This window comes from Elephas maximus, chromosome 19 (assembly GCF_024166365.1).
Source record: "Elephas maximus indicus isolate mEleMax1 chromosome 19, mEleMax1 primary haplotype, whole genome shotgun sequence".
Lineage (NCBI taxonomy): Eukaryota > Metazoa > Chordata > Mammalia > Proboscidea > Elephantidae > Elephas > Elephas maximus.
In genome coordinates, this window is record NC_064837.1 from 43,731,097 (window position 1) to 43,752,693 (window position 21,597).

Below are 21,597 nucleotides of genomic sequence, written 5' to 3' on the forward strand. Positions count from 1 at the left end.
GAACACTACCTTCTCTGTCCTGCACCCAGAGAGGGAGCTGCCTGCACATGGGTTTGGGTGACCTAGCTCACCATCTTAGGTCCACCTCCCACCTCAAAAGCCACCCTGGGGCCTAGTGGTTTCAGTGGGCCCAGTCTAGGGAAGATGGAATAAAGGAGGAAGTCCCTGCAGGCCCTGGCAATGGGCTCAGGGCTGTTTGGGCAGGGAATTCTGGGGTCCTGTGGTCTAGAAAGGAGCCCTAGTGGCACAGTGGTTAAGCACTCAACTCTAACTGAAAGGTTGGCAGTTCAAACCCACTCAGCCACTCCATGGGAGAAAGATGTGGCAACCTGCTTCCAGAAGGAACACAGCCTTGGAAACCCGATGGGGCAATCCTACTCTGTCCTATAGGGGCACTATGAGTCAGAGAATCAATTCAATGAAAATGGCTAAGGGTGGTCTAGAAAGTCCCTGGGTGGTACAAATTATAAACACGCTCAGATGCTAACTGAAAGGTTGGAGGTTCGAGTCTACCCAGGGGCACCTCAGAAGACAGGCCTGGTGACCTACTTCTGAAACATCAGCCACGGAAAACAGCATGGAGCACAGTTCTACTCTGCATCCATGGAGTTGCCATGGGTCACAATCAACCTGATGGCACCTGAGTTCTGGTGGGAAGCGTGAAGTCCCCTTTGGCTTCACAGAGTCTTCACTCTGGGTGGGTGTGGGATGATCCTAGCTGGAAGAGGGCCAGAGCAGAGCTATTTAGGCTTGGGACTCAGGGCAGGGGCCCCAGTGCCCAGACTAAGAGTAGTGCTGCTGAGGCCCTTGATTCCTACCTGAGGGCTGAGAAGAAGGTGAAGAGTATCTAGCACTCCAGCCTGACTAGCTCTGAGGAAGAAAATACCTCCAGTCCCCATGCCCGCCTCCCACTCTTTCTCTCCTCCTAGCTCAGGGCTAAGCCATTCCTGCCCCTGAGGATGGCCCTTAAAAACATGTTCTGGTCATCTTTTGCCCCAAATCCCAAACCTTCCTGAGACCCAATCCTGTTGCAATCAGTGCTACTCCCTTAGGAAACCTGTGAGGAGGGGGGAGCCCTGAGGGGGAGATGGGCCACCAGGTTCTCAGAAGTCACCTGGTGAGATAACCTGTGGGATCAGGTGTGGCCTGCTTCTGGGGGATGAGCAGGACAGAGCTGGAAGCAGGGGGCTCAGGAAAACCCTGTAGGGGAAGTCAGGGAGCGGGGACATCTGGGGGAGAAAGGACAGACGGGCGGAACTGGAGAAGAAAGAGCCAAGTGCTGAAAGGGCTCCATCTGCTCCCCAACAACTTGATTTTGTTTAACTCCCACTCCCCCTAGCCTCACCTCCCTCCCTAGATCAAGGTCCTTGCCTTTGTCCCTTTTTAGTTTTCTCTGGCTAAGCAGAGCGCCCCCTCCTGGCAGGGGTATAGGCAGTAATTCCAGAGAACTGAGAACAGAGAGGAAGGAATGAAGGAAAGTCCCTTGATTTGAGTCTGTCGCTTGATTTCTTTTAGAAACACCATCCACCTTCTATTTCCCTGTGTAATTCCTGCTTGACTTGTGGGTTTATCTCCCCTAGCAACAAGAGCTCTTCTCAGGCCCAAAGAGTCACACTGGCTGGGTATGAATTCTAGTTCTGCCACTTACTCACTCTGTGACCATGAGCTATTACATAACCTTGAGCTATTATGTAATCTCTCTGAGCCTCAATTTCCTCATCTGTAAAGTGGGAACCCTACCTCAGAAGATCACCGAGAGCACTGTGAGCGATCATGTAAGCCTTTTGCATAATGGCACCGCACCTAGTGCACAGCGCAGGCTGGATGAATATCAGTTGAATGAGTGAATGAATAGACTCGAAGGGCTCTCTGTTTATGTCTTTTGCCTGATTTCCTTACAGATTCTTGGCCTTCATCTGGAACAGGTGTCTGAATCCCCACCTGAACTGAGACTTAAACCCTCCACATCTCAGTGACCTCATCCGTAAAATGGGCAATCATGACAGTACCTACCTAATGGGTTTCTTGTGAGGACTGAATGAGTTAATCCAGGTAAAGAACTTAGAACAGTGTCTGATACTTAGTAAGAGTCCAGTGAACATTCGTGCTAAGGTCATTTTGTCCATTCCCTGAACACACAGACAACACCCCTGCCTCCGGCCCAACCACTTTCATCTTCAAATTACTGAGGAACCAGATGTCCCAGAGTGCTTCTTCTCCCACCTTGGAGATCAGAAAGTCCTTTCCTCAGTAAGCTCCTTCTCTCAGAAATACTCTCTCCAAGACTAGGGAAACTCCAGCAGGTTTCAGGATCCTCAGAGCCCGCCCAGCCCCACCCAGGTCTGCGTTGCCTGCCCTCCCCTCCCGCCTCTGTCTTCAGGGCTGATCCTTCCCTTGTCCCAGCCCTGGTCTCAACCAGTGGCCTCCCTCCTCCCTGCTCTCGGCACTCCTCCCTAGCCTCCCCTCTGACTGGCACCTGGTTCTCTCTGGCCCAAGTGGCGATGGCGTGCAGACTGGGTCCGCAGCAGGCCTTGGGCGGAGCACTGGGCGACAGGGCCAGCCCATGCCGGCGGCTCAGGCCTCCTCCTGCTGAAACCTGCCACCTCCCAGCCCCTGTGGACACACACTCATCACCTTCTGCCGCCAAGAACCATTGAGCGCGAAACACCTTCGCCTAGAAACCAACACCCTCTATCTCCATCTGTTCTGGGAGGGCCTCGCCAGCTTGTCACCTACAGGCTGGGCCGTGGCCTTTGCCTGGACCCTACCCTCTCTGGACAGCCTTTCCCCCCGTGACTGACGTTCCCTCGTTCTGGAAGGGCCCCGTCCCAAATGGTGGGAGAGGAAATACTGTGGGCTATGGGGACCCACTGGGCTGGGCATTGGCACGCAGTGTTTCTCAAAGTTTCCCCCAAGTCAACTCGAAGAGCAGAAGCCAGGGAGTGGGCTGGGGGAACAGCAGACCAAAGGAACCCACTCATAACTACTTTCATTTCAGGCTCTGTTTTAGCTTCAATAGTTACGCACTTTATGTACATGCTCCTTTTACTCCATATTATCTCCAAAACAGAAACCCAAACCAGTTGCTATCGAGATGATTCCAACTCATGGCGACCCCACGTGTGTCAGAGTAGAATTGTGCTCTACTGAGTTGTCACTGGCTGATTTTTTGGAAGTAGATCGCCAGGCCTTTCTTCTGAGGTGCCTCTGGGTAAACTTGAACCTCCAAACTTTTTGTTAGCAGCCAAGTGCATTAGCCTTTTCTGCCATCCAGGGACTCTACACTATATCCAAGTTTGCTTTAACATAAAAAAAGTTCTAGAATATATACTAAAAAATACACTAAGGAGTCCCTGGGTGGTGCAAACAGTTAATGGCTTGACTACTAACAGAAAGGTTGACCACCGGAACCCACCCAGGGATGCCTGGGAAGGCCTGAAGATCTATTTCTGAAAAATCAGCCACCGAGAACCTTATGGTGCACATTTCTACTCTGACACACACATGGGTTGCTGTGAGTTGGAAGGGACTTGATGGCCACTAACAACAACAACAACAAAAATATATACTAGTTGAATTTTTTTTCTCTAAAAAACCCTTGGATAAAATAGACATATCTGAGATGCCTTATGGCTTCAGGTACCCCCTGGCACAGCCCATATGCCCCAGGGCACATCAGTGCCTCCACTTAAAAAGCTCAGGCTGAGACAACTGGGAGGAAGAGGAGGTCTGGGGTGGAGAGCATGAACCAGTAGGCAAGGACTCTCAGGAAAAATTCTGGTGACTATTCCTTGGAGCTGACTTGATCCTCATTTTTCCCTTTCTCGTAATCTGGCCTTTACTTGAGGCCAAGTTCGGCAGCCCTGACTCCGAAACATGCCCTTTGTATCTCCGATTTATGGGGATATCATGGTATCCCTCAAGCCCCATCATTCCCAATTCCAGCTGATTTGCACCTTCCATCCCAACCAGAGAAGCCCCTAATCCATTGCTGTTGGATTGATTCTGACTCAAAGCAACCCTACAGGACAGGATTGAACTGCTTCATAGCATTCCCAAGGCTGTAAATCTTTACAGAAGCAGACAGCCACATCTTTCTCATGAGGAGTGGCTGGTGGGTTCAAACTACCAGCTTTTGACTTAGCAGTTGAATGCTTAAGAGCCATTGGCAATTCTGATTTTCTGGGGAGTAGTTTTTTTTTTTTTTTTTTAGTTAAAAAGTAGTTCCAACGCCCATGGAAGCAGCAGTCAAGAAATCAAATGACGTATTGCATTGGGCAAATCTACTGCAAAAGACCTCTTTAAAGAGTTAAAAAGCAAAGATGTCACTCTGAGGACTAAGGTGCGCCTGATCCAAACCATGATATTTTCAGTCACCTCATATGCATACAAAAGCTGGACCCTGTGATTAAGACCGAAGAAGAATTGATGCCTTTGAATTACGGTGCTGGTGAAGAATATTGAATATATCATGGACTGCCAGAAGAACAAACAAATCTGTCTTGGAGGAAGTACAGCCAGAATGCTCCTTAGAATCAAGGATGGCAAGACTTTGTCTTATGTACCTTGGACGTGTTATCAGGGAACCAAATTCTGGAGAAGGACATCATGCTTGGTAAAATGGGGTCAGCAAAAAAGAGGGAGACCCCCAACGAAATGGATTGACACAGTGGCTGCAACTATGGGCTCAAACATAGCAATGATTCTGAGGATGGTGCAGGACTGGGCAATGTTTCATTCTGTTGTACACAGGGTCGCTATGAGTCCGAACTGTCTTGATGGCACCTAGCAACGCCACCGCCAACAGTTTAAAAGTTCCCAGTACCCTCCACCATCACCACCACTCAGCAGCATTCTTTACTGGCCACTGGCTCTGGGCCTCAGTTTCCTAATCTGCAAGTCAATGGTGTGGGATTTAAGTATCTAAGGACCTCTGCCATTCTGCAGTAAGAATCTTAACCTACTTAACAGAAACTGTAGGCCTCATTAGAAAAGCAGTCTCTACTTCTTAACTAATGTTTTTCTATTCATTCCATAAACATGTTTTGAGCTTCTACTATGTGCCCTGCACTGTGCTGGGGGCTGAGGCTGCGGGTAGAGAAAGCATGGTTCCCGTCCACATGAAACTGAGGATTTGTACTATGTTGAAGTCTGCTTTTCTTTATTTTTTCTTATTCCGCAGAGTCTCTGGAGGTCTGGCAAGGTGGCCCAGCCCTGCCCGTGCCAGGTGTACACCGCATGCTGGGACACAGAGAATACTGTGATTAAGAGCTCAGGCTTAAATCCAGGCAGCCTGGTTCAAATCCAGTCTCTGCACATACTGCTTAACCTCTCCATACTTCAGTTTCCCTATTTGTAAAATGGGTGTCATATTAGTGCCCCCTTCACAGGCTCCTCTCCTACTGCTACCCTCACTCCCACCCAGTCCCCCCCATCCATACCTCCAACCCCTCTCTTCATGCCCACACTAGCCTTCTTGCTGTGCCAATGTGCCAAGCCAAGTGAACACCCAACTCAGTGCCACTGAACTTGCTGTTTCTCTTACCTAGATTGCTTGACCCCCCAAATTCAAATGGCTGGCTTCCTCATTTCATTCAGGTCTCTGCTCAGATATCACCACCTCCAGGAGGTCCTCTTCATCACTCTCTGTCCCCATATGCTGCTTTAGGTTTCTTCAGAGCACCTGATGTTACATATTTACTTTCTTGTTTGTTTTCTCTCTCCTCCATTAGAACGTAAGCTCCAAGAGGGCAGGGATTTTGTCTCTTGTTTTTGTTGTTGTTGTTGTTGTTTGTTTTTTAATCACTCTATCTCCAGTCCTAGTATCTAGAACAATGCCTGGCACATAATAGACACTCAGTAGATACTTGTTTGAATTAATCTTGAATAAATGAATAGGGGAGATATGGGAACTAAACAAGCTAAAACGTGTGAAATGCTTTGCCCAAACCCATTGCCATCGAGTCAATTCCAACTCATAGCGACCTTATAGGGACAGAGTAGAAATGCCTCATAGAGTTTCCAAGGAGTGCCTGGTGGATTCAAACTGCCAACCTTTTGGTTAGCAGTCGTAGCGCTTAACCACTATGCCACTAGGGCTTCCTGGCAAATAATAAACAACAATAAATGGAAACTGTTATTATTAAATACACACTGATGGGATTGACAGAAACAGATTAGATTGTCACAAAGAGAAAAGTACAATACAGCCTAAATTACACATATTACTTCATGCAATATTCCTGTTTCATGTCTGTCATCCTTCTTGATTAGAAGACAGTTACTATTAGTCCACTGTATTTTGCTCCAAAAATTCAGCCTGCTCAGCAATTGTCAATTCTTTATCTACTTCAATCATCCCTCACCCAGCCTCTAAATGTGTCATTTGAACCATGGTTACCTGGGCCTGTGGGGAGACCCCTCCAAAGCTGCTGATGGGTGAGAACAGAGGCTGAGACCCCACCCCACCACCACCAATGAGAGAGGCTCTCCTCTTCCCAAGAGCCCTGAATAATGAGATGAGGATAAGAGAGGCTCTCCTGAGGAGGGGTCTTTCTGGCTGCTCTCCTGCCTCTTATTGAGTGCCCTCCATTCTCAGCTTTGAGCCCTGTCAACCTAAAGTTCTGAGGAGAAGGCCGCCCCACCATCCACCTTCTCCCCTGCTAAAAGAAACCCCCTTCCCCAAGTCTGACTCCCATCCCCAAATGACCCCAGTGTCCCCTTCTTGGTATGTGAGGACAGGTGGGGGAACACCTGCTTCTGGTGTCTAGAATGACCTGTGAGGCAGAGAGGTTTTTTTTTTTTTTGATTCTCTCTCCTTTCCCAGCAGGACCAGTGTGGGTACAGGCTGGAAGGCAACAGTCCCTGGCCATTTGAAGGGAATGCCAGGTCCCTGTCCTTCGTGGCGCCATCATAAGATCATTGAACACTTACAGGGCCAAGCTCATCTAATACCCTAACGCGGCAAGGTGGGGTTAATGGCCCTATTTACAGCTGGACAAACAGCCCCAGACAGGTCAAGTGACTTGCCCGAGGCCCGAATACAAACCCGGGTTATTTCGACTCTGGAACCCTGTCGTTCTGTCAGCCACGGTGGGCAGAAATGGGGGCTACTGGAAGGAAGAGAGGCGATGTGGACCCCAGGGCTGGGAAGGAGACAGGAGATGGCTGGAGTCCAGGGTGGCCGGCGACAAAGGCGCTGTGGGCGCGGCCCGGGAGCAGAATCCCGCACCTGCCTTGGCTTGGACAGCGGGCAGGCGCAGCTTGGGCGGGACCGCCGCGCCCGCCCCCCATTGCCCAGCCTCGAGACCCCGCCCGGCCCATGGCGCCTACCCGCCCCCGCCCCCCCAGCCCAGCCACCCCTAAACTGGACTAGGGCAGGAAGTTGCAGGAACCGGGACGGAAGCCTAGTTATAAGGACCCCTCCTCCACTCCTCCCCACCAGTTCAGGGCCCAGGGGCAGAGGCGTAGGCTCGGAGGTGCAGGGCCCGCCTTGGGGCCCCGGGTGCAGGAAGACATCCGCCTGCAGTAGAAATCAGGCGGTACAGCCAAAACACAGGGATTCGTTTGGGCCCGGCGCCCAGGACGGCTGGGCTAGGGTGGCGTTGGCCCTGAACCTAGGTAGGCAGGGTGGGGGGATTGGAGGCCCGCAGGCTGGGGCCTGGCTGCCTAATGGTTTTTGCGGAGGCTCCTGGCGGATTAGAAATCTGTTGGGAACCGGGCGGGGCCTTGGCAGCGCAGTGGTTAAGCTCTGGACTGCTAACCAAAAGGTCTGCGCTTGGAACCCACCGGCCACCCGGCGGCAGAAAGATGTGGCAGTCTGTTCCTGTGAAGATTTACAGCCTTGAAAACCCTATGGGCCAGTTCTACCGTGTCCTATAAGGTCGCTATGAGTCGGTTGGAATCGACTCGACGGCAATGAGTTTGGGCGCTGGGCGGGGCTGCGGAGCCGGCACCGAGATGATGAGGAGCCGGGAGGCGGCCCCGGGCTGCGCTGGGGACAGCGACCCGGGTTTGGGCAGGATATGGCCAGGGCTCTTCACGTGCCAGAGCCCTGATGGCGCAGTGGTTAAGAGCTTGGCTGCTAACCAAAAACTCGGCAGTTCAGCTCCATCAACTGCTACTTGGAAACCCTATGGGGCAATTCTACTCTGTCCTATAGAGAGAGTCGCTGTGAGTCGGAATCGACTGGCCTGCAACGGTTTTTTTTTTTTTGGTTCCAGGTGCTAGGTCTGGTATGGAGTCCGGTGGCTTTTGAGCAAATCTGATCCCGGCGGCTGCGCAGACAGATGCAGGGGTTGCTCCCTATAGGTGGCTGAGGAGGGATGAAGATCGGAGGGAAGGTGTTGGGGGAGGGGAAGAGGTACTAAGGAATTTGTCTTAAAGTTGGAATTGCCCAAGACAGGGAATCACCTTCATCTTACATAAAATGAAGAAAACGCCAACTTCAGAGCGGATACTCGGGGGCTGGGACGTGCTAATGAACATGGTGGGAATTAAAAGACTCCAAACCACCTTCTTTGTGGAGAGGATTTTCTATGGGTTAAACCTGTGTGGGCGGTTCAGTGAGAGCCTGTGTAATGACTGGAGAAGGGGGCGCCCCTTAATAAAACCCTATCACCCTGACAGAATCCCCTCCCGCTAAGTAAGCTTCCTCTCTCCTTAAACCCCCTCGCTCTTACTAGCCCCCATCCCTCTCACTGTGCCCCTGCCCTTCCCCATCCCCCCCTCCAACCATGCAGAGACTGGCCCAAGTGAGGGGTGATGCCAAACAGGAGGCTGCCCTCTCCTCCAGCTGCGTACAGGCTTGGTCTCTCCCCACTTGAGGTGCCCCCAACGCAAGGGGTGCTTTCTCTTGAGAGGACCCCAATTCTTTCTAGGGAGGTGACCTAGAAGAAGGCCTGGGCCTTGTGGGCTTAAGTGAGTGCAGGCTGGATGACTTCAAAGGGTGGTGGGTGGGGTTGGCGCCTGGTCACAGGTGCCACTCAGGGTGGGCCAACCTGCCCAACCAGGTCAGGGCCTGTGCTGCACCCCGCCCTCCCGCCTGGAACATCAGGACACAGGCCTGACAGCAGCCCCACCCACCAGGGACTCCCCTGGGCCTCAGGAGAAAGACCTGAGACACAGAGGGCCCAGCAGGTCATGCCACCCATTTCCCCACTCCCATGCCGAAAGCCTGCACACACACCCATTCACCCACATGCACACACAGCCCCTCGGCCAGATAGGAACTGAGTTGGGTTCCAGGGCCTCAAGAGGCCACACCTAGCTTTGTCCAAACTTCTTCCTCTTGTTTATCTTCTCTTCCTTGAATTACTAACAAACAAGCAGAGGGTAGGCCAGTCCCCAGTCTGAACTGACTCCTTTGGATTCTGGAATCCTTGGGGCTGAGAGAGGAGGTCTTTCTGAATGAGCCCTCTGCTCCAGCCTGGCAGAGACCCCCTAGTGAGACCACATGCAAATGTTCACACACACACCCACACACACACACCCACACCCGCCCATCCACCCACCCACACACACACACACACACACAGCTCCAGGTACCCAGGACCATGCTAGTCACTGGGGTTTTAAAAAAGACTAACCCAGCCCATTGCTGTCAGGTTTTTCTTCCCAGCAGTTTTTTTATTTCTGAGTGTGAATTCTTTTTTTTTTTTAATTGTGCTTTAAGTGAAAGTTTACAATTCAAGTCAGTTTCTCATACAAAAACTTATACACACATTGTTATGTGACCCTAGTTGCTCTCTACAATGTGACAGCACACTCCTCTCCACCATGTATTTCTTGTGTCCATTCAACCAGCTTCTGTCCCCCTCTGACTTCTCATCTTGCCTCCAGACAGAAGCTGCCCACATAGTCTCATGTGTCTACTTGAGCTAAGAAGCACACTCCTTACCGGTATCATTTTATGTCTTATAGTCCAGTCTAATCTTTGTCTGAAGAGTTGGCTTCAGAAATGATTTTAGTTTTGGACTAACAGGGAGTCTGAGAGCCATGACCTCTGGGGTCCCTCTGGTCTCAGTCAGATCATTAAGTCTGGTCTTTTAACTGGAATTTGAGGTCTGTACCCCACTTTTCTCCTGCTCCATCAGGGATTCTCCATTTTGTTCCCTGTCAGTCAGGGCAGTCACTTGTGGTAGCTGGGCACCATCTAGTTCTTCTGGTATTAGGCTAAAGGAGTCTCTGGTTTATGTGGCTCTTTCTTTCTCTTGGGCTCATATTTTCCTTGTGTCCTTGGTGTTCTTCATTCTCCTTTGCTCCAGGTGGGTTGAGGCCAATTGATGCATCTTAGATGGCCACTTGCTAGCTTTTAAGATGCCGGGTGACACTCATCAAAGTGGGGTGCAGAACGTTTTCTTAATACATTTTGTTATGCCAATTGACCTAGCTGCCCCTTGTCTTCCCAGCGTTTTGTCCCTTGTTCCTAAGGGAAGAAAAAAATGGGAATAATAATACCTATGATATGAGGTTGTTGTGAAGATTGAATGAAATACCATGTAAGGTGCTTAGCACAGGGTCTTGCATATACTATACGTGCTCAATAAATGGCAGGTGCCATTTGCTCTTCAGGAGAAAGACCTGGCAATCTTCTACCATAAAGATTACACCCTAGAAAACTCTACGGGAGAGTTCTACTCTGTCACATGGGGTCATGAGTCAAAACCAACTTGACAGTACCTAATAAAAACAACGGTGAGGAAGGCTACATATGCTGACTACATATTGAGAAGCACTTATGTTGTGGACCAGAGTGGACACTCACAAATTGAGTGGGTCCTGGCCTTGTCTGAATTCTGACATTTTCTTCTGGCCTTCTCCCCTTGCACCTGCTGCTCTACCTCCAGCTCATCCCAAAGTAATCCCAGTATTCAGACTGATCCATCGTCTACTGGAGGGGACCCACAGCCCCCAGGCAGAGGCACGGATGATTGGTGGCCACTTGGTTCATGACCACATGTGGTGAAGTCTCACTGGGGAAGAAAAGGGCTCCAGAGAGTCTCAGCCAATCGAGTTCCAGGAAGGCCTCCTGGGAGCAGTGGCGAGAGGCAGAGGGAAGTGGCTGTGTGCATCCTGGGGCAGGGTAGGATGGGAGCAGGGAGTTGGGAGGATGCCTGAGTGGATGCTGGGGATCTAACAGAAGGTGAGGGGATGGAGAGGTGAGAGGAGCAATTGGGGAGCCTATGGAGCAGGGAACAGAGGGGAGACTCCTGGCTGTCTCTTTCCAAGCCCTGGGCTGGAAGGGCCAGCTGGGAGCCAATGGGTCATGTTTGCATGGGACGTGGTTAGCCTGGCTCTTCAGCCAGCCCATGCCACTGCAAGATATATTCACCTCCATCCCTTCAATTTGGTGGTCCGGCAGGCAGGTGGGTGTATTTTTCTGTGCATCAGGCCTTGGTTATATGGCAGTGACTGAGATAGTCACGGGTTCTTGAGCTGGGGGCACCTACAGTCTGGAGGGAGAGGTGACCCCTTAATCCAAGGAGGCTGGACCCAAAGGGAAGGTGAGGAGGAGGAGGCACTGATTGGAGAAGGCAATGTGGGAGGGTGGAGTGAGACATCCCAGGGGACCACCACTCAGGGAGAAGGAAAGGAGTAGTGTCCTAAAGGCCCCAGAACGTCTGGACCAGTGAGCGAAGGGACTCAAGGGAAAGGGGGTGGTGCGGGGTCGGGGGTGGAGGTGGGGTAGACGTACGGGTTCCTAGGCTCCTAGCCTAGGTGGGAGGAGCCATCTCCCGACCCTGTCTGCTTGCCCTGGTCTCCGCTTATCTCCGACCTCCCTCTGTCGGCGGCGGTAGGAGCCGGATCTGCCACATTCCGCATTCCAAGGAGGCCGCGGTAGCCTTCCGACTAGGCTCCAAAGAGCTCCCGGGGGCGGGCAGGTCTCTCCTCGGTCCCAGGGCTGGAAAAACTGGTCTTCCTCCCCTCTCCCCCCGCCCGCAGTAGTTTGGGGTTGGAGGAGAGGATGGTGGCAAAGGAGGTTCCCTACATTCCACAACGGATGAAAGTGGGGGCGGGGGGGAGAAGGCAAGGGGAAGCACGTGGGTGGGGGAGTGGGCAGGCACAAGTGAGCCAGGGGCTTCTCTGGCAATAGTTAGGCGCCTGGCCTGGCGTGACTGGAAGGTGGGGGCATTTTGTGTGTGTGTGTGTGTGATAAATATATAGGTAACAAAACACTGGCTATTTCAACCATCTTCACGTGTTCCGTTCAGTGACACGAAATATGTTCCTCAGGGTGTCCAACCATTGCCACTCCCCAGTTGTTTCCATCACCCTTAACGGAAGCACAGTGTCTGCTGGGGGCATTTAAATAGACTTCAGAGACGAGATGGGGTCAATTCCCTTTCCTTGCTCCAGTCTTAGCAGGAGCAGTGAAGCTTGAGGTTAGACATCAAGAAGAACTTCCCAGTGGATGAAATGGGTGACTATGAGGGAAGAGAGAAGTATTCTCTGAGGAGACAGAGACAGTGGCTCTCAGCCTGGGATGATGGAGTCACATGGGGATGGAACCTTAGGGCTTGACTGGCTATCCTGTGGCCATCTCCCCTTCCTTCCCATGGAGGGAATAGGATGGGGTACTACCCCACTAACGTCATGGATCCCTCTTGCTTCCTGGGCCCCTATGCTGTGTTAAAAAAAAAACAAAGCCCTAGCCCCCAGCTCTCCCTCTATGAGAAGTACCCTTTCCAGCAAGAGGGATTTAGTGTGGACCCAAAAAAGGAACCCTGGGGGCCAATGGTAAGCTCATTAAGCCCCCAAATTGGCCCAGGTCTCTTCTTAGAACACTGTGTTACCAGGGCCCTTCTCCCCGCTCTGGACTGGGAGTCCACCCCATCATTCTTCCTCAGGGCCTGCTGTGGTACCTGGTGCTCAGTGAGCGTGGACTGAGTTATAATGGACCAAGCCCCTGAGGTTTCTATGGCTCCCTGGCTCTTTTCCCCTAGAAGCAAAATCTGGGCCCTCTTAGAGGAGGAATAGATTGGATATCTGCTCAAGGTCATTTTCCAGCACTCAAGGAGGAAGATACTGAGCGCTTGTTTCTCAAAATGTGGGCCTACCTGCCTCAGAATCAAGGGAACGCTTGTTAAAAATGCAGATTCCCACAGCCTCCCCTTCTAATTTACTGGGCCCAGGAACCTGCGCTTTATACCCTCACCCCTCAGCGAACAGTGACTCTCAGAAGTTGGACAGTCTCTGGAAGGGACCAACCCAATGAGCAGTTCCTAGGGGTTGGTGTTTGGGTGGCTCCCAGGCAAACACTGTGTTTCCCAGGGCCAGCCATGCAGACCAGGTAGACATGAGCTTTTGTTAGCTCCAGGGGGACCAGTGTGGTCTGTGTGATGAACACACATCCCCCAGGGTCTCTGTTCCTTCCATTCAATATTTAGTTAGTAACATTTATGGTGGACCCCCTAAGTGCTGTGCTGGTCATTGCAGAACAGGCCCCACAAGCCTGCCTAAGTGGCAAAGGAAGGGTGAGGGCTGACATGGGGGAAAGAGGAGGGACCCAGATGCATCTTCCCCAGCCTTCCCACCCCCTGCTCCAGGAGTTGGGCTAGAGCAAGACACAGTCGCCTGGGTCGGCTTTTCACTGCCTTCCCATGGCAGCGCCCAATGCAGATGAGCCTGGAATTTCCTGAAGGTGCTGAACCTCACAGAGAAGAAGAGGCTTCTACCCTGTAGTTGATTTCTGGCTGAGACATACCACTGGAAATCAGGACGTTACGTACTAGAGCATAACTAACTGATGGCTGTGTCGTGTCATTCATTCACACATTCATTTTTTCACCGGGCCCCACCTCCATTCCCCTCCTTCATTCTAGGCTGGGACTTCGAACACGGGTAAGGTGCACGCCATGCATACCCTCAAGATGCTCACAGCCTCAAGGAAAAGCCACACATGAAGTAGACACTTACAATTTAGGAAGTTCCAGGTATTCAATCAATCATTCACTTATTCATTCATTCACCAAACATACATAGATGGTCCTTGGCCTGACTCTTTCCAACCCATCAGCATTGTTGTCTGAAGCAGAATGATGCCAAGGGCAAGGACTTTGCAGTCAGGCAGTCCTAAGTTCAAATCCAGCCTTCTGGCACCTGGTGAAAACCACTCAGTGCTTTGTCCATGTGCCTGGGACTTCCCCTGGCTTGTTCGAAAGCTAGGTGCAATGTCAATTAGGGGTAATTGAGGTAATGGTGCATCAAACTCAGGTGAGTGAATTTCTAATCAGTGATTTCTCCTGCTGCTACTTCCTCAATCAAAGCACTCACCGCACTATGTGAGCCTGGTCTCTTGTCTGGACCCCAGCACACATAACACCCAACACACACACACGGGACTGTGGGTCTTGACACCTCGGTGTTCAGTAAGAGTTTACTGTATGAACTAAGCAGAGAGCAAAGATAAAGAGGGAAACGGCAACAGCTTTGGGAAGGACTCTATTGCTGCCTTGAAGGTTCTGGCTTTGATGAGATCTATTGGCTGGCTTTTGGCTGAGAATCCACAGCCCTGTGGGTCAGGTTAACCTACAAAGTGTTAATGCTGGCACTCCTGACCACCTTCGTCCCAAGGATCCGGGTATACTGAGCTCCTAGGTGTGTGTGGAGATAGATACACACATACACAGGGTGACCTCCACACCTTCTTCAAAAGTGATTGAGTGGAGGTGATCGGCGGAGCCAACATAAGCGACAGCCACACAGGGAGAACTGCCTGGGCCCTCTCCCAAACCCTGCCCCTCTCCCCCAACCACCTCCCTTTGTCTGTATCGGGGAAATGCTTTGAAATCCCTGGCCTGAGAAGATTTCAGTGCACTACCCAGACATGGGCCCAGGAACCTGCGTTTTATTCCCTCACCCCCAGCCCAACAGTGACTCTGAGAAGTTGGACAATCTCTGGAAGGGACCAACCCAATGAGCAGTTCCTATGGGTTGGTGTTTGGGTGGCTCCCAGGCAAACACTGTGTTTCCCAGGGCCAGCCATGCAGACCAGGTAGACATGAGCTTTTGTTAGCTCCAGGGGGACCAGTGTGGTCTGTGTGATGAACACACATCCCCCAGAGTCTCTGTTCCTTCCATTCAATATTTAGTTAGTAACATTTATGGTAGACCCACTAAGTGCTGTGCCACTCTCAGTGAGCTGTGATGCAAAGTTCATGGTGATTATTGAATTTCCTTGGTCCTCTCCAGGAGAACTTTCTCCTCTTTTCTGCAAGAAGCTTCCTCCAAGGAAAGAAGGGGAAAGCTCCCTCTCCCAACACACATACCTATACCACTCTATAGGGAGAGAGCAGCCCTTCCCAGACCACTCAGCCAGGCAGGGAGTGCCATCCCAAATAAGATGACCCTGCCAGGGGAGTTGGGAAGGGAGCAGCTCAACTTTTATCCGAGGGGTTTTAGGTCAGACTTGAGGAAGGAATTCCTGACCAGGAGGACTCTGGCCCCAGGATTATATCTTCAAGGAGGAGGCAGGACGCCCTCTTCTAGAAATGGTGCCGGATGTGCGTGTATCATGAGGTTTAATGCATACGCCGCTGGAGCAGCTGTTCTGCACCTCAGGACTCAGTTCTACAGAAGCTCGCTCATACATATACAAAGGTACTCATACAAGCACCCTTGTCCCGGCGTTATCTGTGATGATGAAAAATCCAAGACTGCCCGGATGCCACTTGATAAGAACAGTTACACAAGTTACAGTACATCCACCCAGTGGCTACTCCGCAGCCCTTAAAAATGAGATCAGTCTGTGTACACAGATGAGGGTTGCTGGAAAAACAAGTGGAAGAACTATGTTTTATATAGTCAAGTCCGTTTTTTAAGAAAGTGATTAGAAAAGGTCTAGGAGGAAGCACGTTAACAATAACAACAGTTACCTCTGATGGGGGCGTGGGTTTACGGAAGACTTTATATTCTATAAATTTATAGATTTTGTTGTTGTTAGTTGCTGTCGAGTTATTTCCAACTTATGGTGACCCCACGTGTGCAGAGTTGAACTGCTCCATAGGGCTTTCAAGGCTGTGACCTTTCAGAAGCAGATTGCCAGGCCTGTCTTCTGAGGCACCTCTGGGTGGGTTTGAACTGCCAACCTTTTGGCTGGTAGTCTGGCTTTTAACCATTTGTGCTACCCAGGGACTGTATAGGCTTCTACATTATTTGAATTTTATTAGCATTTTTGTAATTTTTTTTATATTTGAAACTACATTTTATTATTTTTTTATTGTACTTTAGATGAAGGTTCACAGAGCAAATTAGTTTCTAATTAAACAATGAATACACATATTGTTTTGTTACACTGGTTGCCAACCCTATGACATGTCAACACTCTCCCCTTCTCAACCTTGGGTTCCCCTTTACCAGCTTTCCTGTCCCCTCCTGCCTTCTTGTCCCTGCCCCTGAGCTGGTGTGCCCATTTAGTCTCATTTCATTTTATGGACCAGTACTGAGTTACAGGGGTGTCCGGGAGCCCTACTCTTGGAGTTTCTCACCTTTGTAATTTCTTAAATGAATTTTTTTTTTCTTTAATGAACATAACAGGGGGTAGAGGCAAGGGGACAGGGCAGGTAAGGGAGTCTTGTTCAACCCTTAAGACAATGGAATGGACATGATGATGTCTTGGGGATGCCCTCCTTAGCCCAAGGAGACAACTGCCCCCTCCCCACCCCACACTTCCACTTAGAACACAAACCCACCAGCCTCAGCTCAACTGACTACTCCTGAGCACCTGCTCCATCCCAGGCACAGGTTTAGAGAAGAAAGAGCTGGTCCTTGCCCAGAGGGTCTTCCAGTGAGGCAGATGTATGCTTCTACTGTCCCTGTGCAAAGCAGCAGATCCAAAGACAGGTACACCACACGCAGGAGCTGAGGGGAGACCTGCAGGCTCAGGGGAGCGGAGCGGGGAGTGGGCGCTTCACAGAGTATTGGGAATCTGCAGTAAAGGAGGTCTGGAAAGAGCCCCAGCTGGAAAAGCCTCATTACCACAGCCCCAGCCCCTGGGGCAGGGCATCCATACAAATGTGCACACACACACAACCTCAAACCCACTGCCTCTCACTTCCTCAGCCCTGCTAACGGGCCCACTCATATGCTGACATGCTCACATCGTATTGTGTACTCTCAGTCCTACCCTCAAAACTGCTGTCACCCCACAAACAATGCTGGGCTTGGTGAGTGGGGGCAGGAAGTGTGATGAGGGAGGAGGGAAAGAAGAGGCAGGAGGAAGAAGCCCCCGCTCCATAATGCAAGTCTCTGCAGACCAGCCCGTTCCTCGGGGCTCCTCTCCCTCCACTCCCTCTCCTTCCCTTCCTCCCTCCCACAGCCCCAGGAGAGGGGTTGAGAAGACACTCAGAGACAGGGAGAGACCAAGAGACTCTGACACTGGATGTGGGAGGGGAGCAAATTCCAGCACCTGCCCTTAATTGCCCCAAATGTTCCTGGGTTGCCTTTCTTATTATTATTATTTTCACTCTGAAGAGATTTCCCCAGCACACTTGTGGATGGGAAGTCCTTCTGGAAGTCTAGTTGATATCTATCCCTTCTGGAAGAGCTGACAGGAACTTTGCCCAAAGTCATACTGTAAGACCACAGCAAAGGGTGCTCTGAAAACCCAGCCTCTTGGCGTCTACCCCACTTGGGCTCCTTCCCCCTACAGCTTCCTCTCCATCCTCTTCCATTATCCTAATAGGGGTACCAAGGGGCCAGAACATGCCAGGGTATCTGCTGCCCACACACAGTCATCAGAGGTGACCCCAGCTCCTGTGTGAGCTTGGGCAAGCCACTTGGCCTCTCTGTGCCTGGTTTTCCCGTGTGTAAACTGGGAGTCAGTAATATTAATTACTAGGATCAAATGGGAAACCCTGGTGGTGTAGTTAAGTGCTACAGCTGCTAACCAAATGGTCGGCAGTTTGAATCTACCAGGCGCTCCTTGGAAACTTTATGGGGCAGCTCTACTCTGTGCTATAGGGTCGCTATGAGTCGGAGTCGACTACTGGACGGCAACGGGTCAGCCAGTTGGTCAGGATCAAATGAGAACATGTTTGTTGAAAATATTTAGTATTAGAGGCTGTTTCAATTTCTCTAAATGAAGGTGGCCCCTGTTGGGAGGGGTAAGGTGATTACCAGCCAGGTTGGGGCAGGGGTGGTTCTTCAGGGAGGGACCAACCACAGCTGTAGAGCAGCACCCAGAGGCCTGAGCGGGAACTGCATGCCTTCCCCATACTGGGTAGCTGCAGAGAGAGGAAGCTGGGGGAACAAGATGAGAGTCCAAGTGCCCAGCCTCACCCCCAGCCTGGAGCTCTCTGGTCCTCTGCAGACCCCTGGAGATGGGACGGGGTGGGCAGAGGAGATGCAGAGAGAGGTGGAGACTGGGTCTTCTACCTGCAGGAGCTCTCTGTCTGAAAGGGGTGTCTGGACCTGAGCTGCCATAGTTGGGGACCCTGGGACGGGGAGGGATGGGGAGAAGGTGCCAGGAGGGAGCTAGGTCCAGGCTGGAAGATGGCAGGGGAGAAGGGTTAGGGGGCAAGAGCAGGGGTGGACATTGGTGTTTGTGGAGGAGGCAGGCTGAAGGCTGGAGACAGGATGGCTCTTTAAAATGGAGACAGCGGTGAGGCCATTTTGTCCAGCCCCCTCCCCCCAAGCTCCTCCCAAATGGGATGCTTTTTTTTTTTTTTCTGTGAAAATTCACCTGAAACAAAGAGTTTCCAGCTTGCTCCTTTCCCCTCTCCCCAAGTTAGGCTTCCCCAGGTCTATCCTTTCTTGGGAAGTTCCTTCTGGAGCGTGACCTCAGATGTCCCCCTCCCTCTCCCCAGGCTGGGGGGAGGGAAACCACTGCTTTTAGTCATGCCAGATAATCACCTCTGGTCACTCACTGTCTGGCCTCTTTCTCCAAGTAACTCCAAGTATCTCTTAGACATTATCTCACCATGCAGGCCTGGTGGGAGGGGAGCAGGGAGGGAGACAATTGGGGAGGCAGCATTTAAAAAGAGAGAAACTGAGGCTAGAAAAGGCCAACATGCTCCCTGCTCTGCTTCTCTAAGTGGGTTGGAAAGGTGACACTCTGTCATGATAACAGGAGAGATGACGGAGGATAGCAGAAAGAACTTCCAGAGGAGAGCTGTAAAAATGAGGGTTTGAAAGGGACCTTTGGGGGAATCCCTAATGCCATTGAAAAAACCTATTATGTGCCAGGCACTATGTTAAGGGCTTTTCAGCAATTATGTCATCCATTTCCCCCAATGAGGTAGACACTGTAATTATTATCATCATTTTACAGATGGGGAAACTGAGGCAGCCACTTGGCCAAAACCACTCGGTAACCAAGTGGAAATGCTAGGATCCAAGCCCAGGGACCCCGACTGCAGGCAGCTTCCTAGAGAAGTGGTGGAGCAAGGTCCATCTGGAGGCAAGAACATGCCTGGGATGAGCTCCTCTGAGCCCTGAGGAAGTGACCTTTTGCCTTCTATCAAGACTATTGGTACAAGTCACCTTTCCCAGTCATCGCTGAAGAAGCCAGGCCTTAGCAGACTACACCAATGGCCTTTCTCTCCCCAACATTTTTAGGTGGCCTGAGCCTCATGTCTGGAAAAGAAAAAAAAAAAAAAAAAAAAACAGAAAAAGACCAATCATATTCCTTTTCCTTGATGCTTGGTGAGCTAATTGTGTAATATGGACGGACTTCAGATGCTTTTTCTTCCTAACCCTTGAGCTGCCTCCTTCCCTCTCCTGTGTACCCCTGCCCCTGTGCCCTCATTTACTGCCAGCAGGATAGCCCCCAAAGCCTGGAGCAGGGGTATCCCCTAACCCTGCCCCACTCCAGGCCCTGACCTGGCCCATTTAATGCCATGTACCCCTAAGACCTGGAAAGTTCCTCCTGGCATCCATTCTCTAACAACATGGCAGTGGCTCTGCAGGGAGTAAAAGATGTGGCCATGGCACCTGCCTCCTGGGGAAGGTCAGAGGAACTGTCAACAGGCCTTCTTGGACCCAGGACTTCAGGGGCCTTAGAGGTCATATGGTCATAGGGCCCATCCCAGCCAGGATGGGAAGGCAGGTGCCCTGTGTGCAGCCAGGCCGGAGCCTACCTGTCTCCCAGCTGCGTCCCTCATTTGCTGCTTCTCATTAGAGAGGCAGCAAATTCTGCCTTATCTGATGGGAGCCCCACTTGGACCCCTCCTCCGGAAAAGCCTCATTACCCCACCCCAACCCCTGGCTCTGTGTTCGTTGCCTGTTTACTCTTTGTCACAAGAACAACACGATTCAGCAAGACTTCAAAGGGAGTCTTCTGGTGGTGCGTGTGCGCTAGAAGGAGGCGAGAGTGGGCAGACAGAGAACAGAGAGGGCAGTGGGGATGAGGGGTGAGAGGCAGCTCCAAGAGTGGGGGTGGAAGGCTCAGAGCCCGGGGCCCTTCTCCGAGCTGAGTGAGTGAGCGCCCTCTATAGGCAGCGATGCCCCTGCCTTCAAGGAGCCCCCAGTTTATAGGAGAGGCACAGCCCTGCTGTAGGGGAACCCCTAGTGCATGGAGGAGGCATCTCTCTCTCTCTGTTCTCTCTCTCTCACACACATACCAAGGCATGTAACATGAACGTGGAGACAGAGAAGTGGACTGACTCTCCTACAGACCTGGCTGTAGACCTCAGCCTGCGAGTTGGGGAAAGCAGCCCAGCCATGCCCTCTCTCAGACTCTGATCCTGACTTGAACCCACAACAGAGTCTGAGGATTCCCTGGATTACTGATCACCTAGATTCTTCAAGCTGCCCACCAGCTAAAAATGCTCCATCGGCTCCTCTTCCCACATCGGGTCTTGTGTAAAGTCTCCCCTGGTGTCTGCCCTTGAATCCTATTGCTGCAATTCCAGCATTCGATGGGGAAACCTTGCCTCTGGGGGAAAGTAGGGCTGGAGCAGCGGGTTAGGAGGCATTCTCTCCGGCCTCACCTGCCTGAGAATGCATGCTGTCCTCCGATGGGTCTGACCGGGGAGCGTGAGACAGTGCACTGGCAGGCACCTTCACCGCCTCTACCACCTCACATACCCAGCCCCCCCCACCCACTTATGGCCTCCAAAGAAAAGCCATCACACCCCTCGCACCTTCAGGGAATTCTCTCCCTCACCTGCCCTCTCCATCCCCAGCCTCATTAATGAAGGTGGTTAACCTCAAACAACAGGCAAATTAAAGTCCTGAAGCTGATCAAATAGGAGGCACTCAGAGGTGAGCCGAAGGCAACATGCCCAGGCCTTGGAATTATCCCATTTTTATTCCCAATTCCCAGGGCTCTCCCCCCACCCCAACTCCCTTGTCTTCAGGTTCATAAGAGGTAGAAGATTGAAACCAGGGACTTGGAGCAGAGCATCGAATCTCTGTGATTCTGGCGTAGACACTCTGAGGAAAGATTCCCAGCATGGAGATCCCACCTATATCGGTGTCCTTCCCGAGGTCGTTTTCAACAGCAAATATGGGGTCCCTGACATCCCCCAGCAGGGGAACTCTGGCAAAGCCATGGTGACAGTGAGGCCAATAAGGACTTAGGCTGCCATGATACCCACAGGAAAGGGTGTTGGGAATAACAGTAGGATGTGATAAACCGCATAAAAATATACCTGT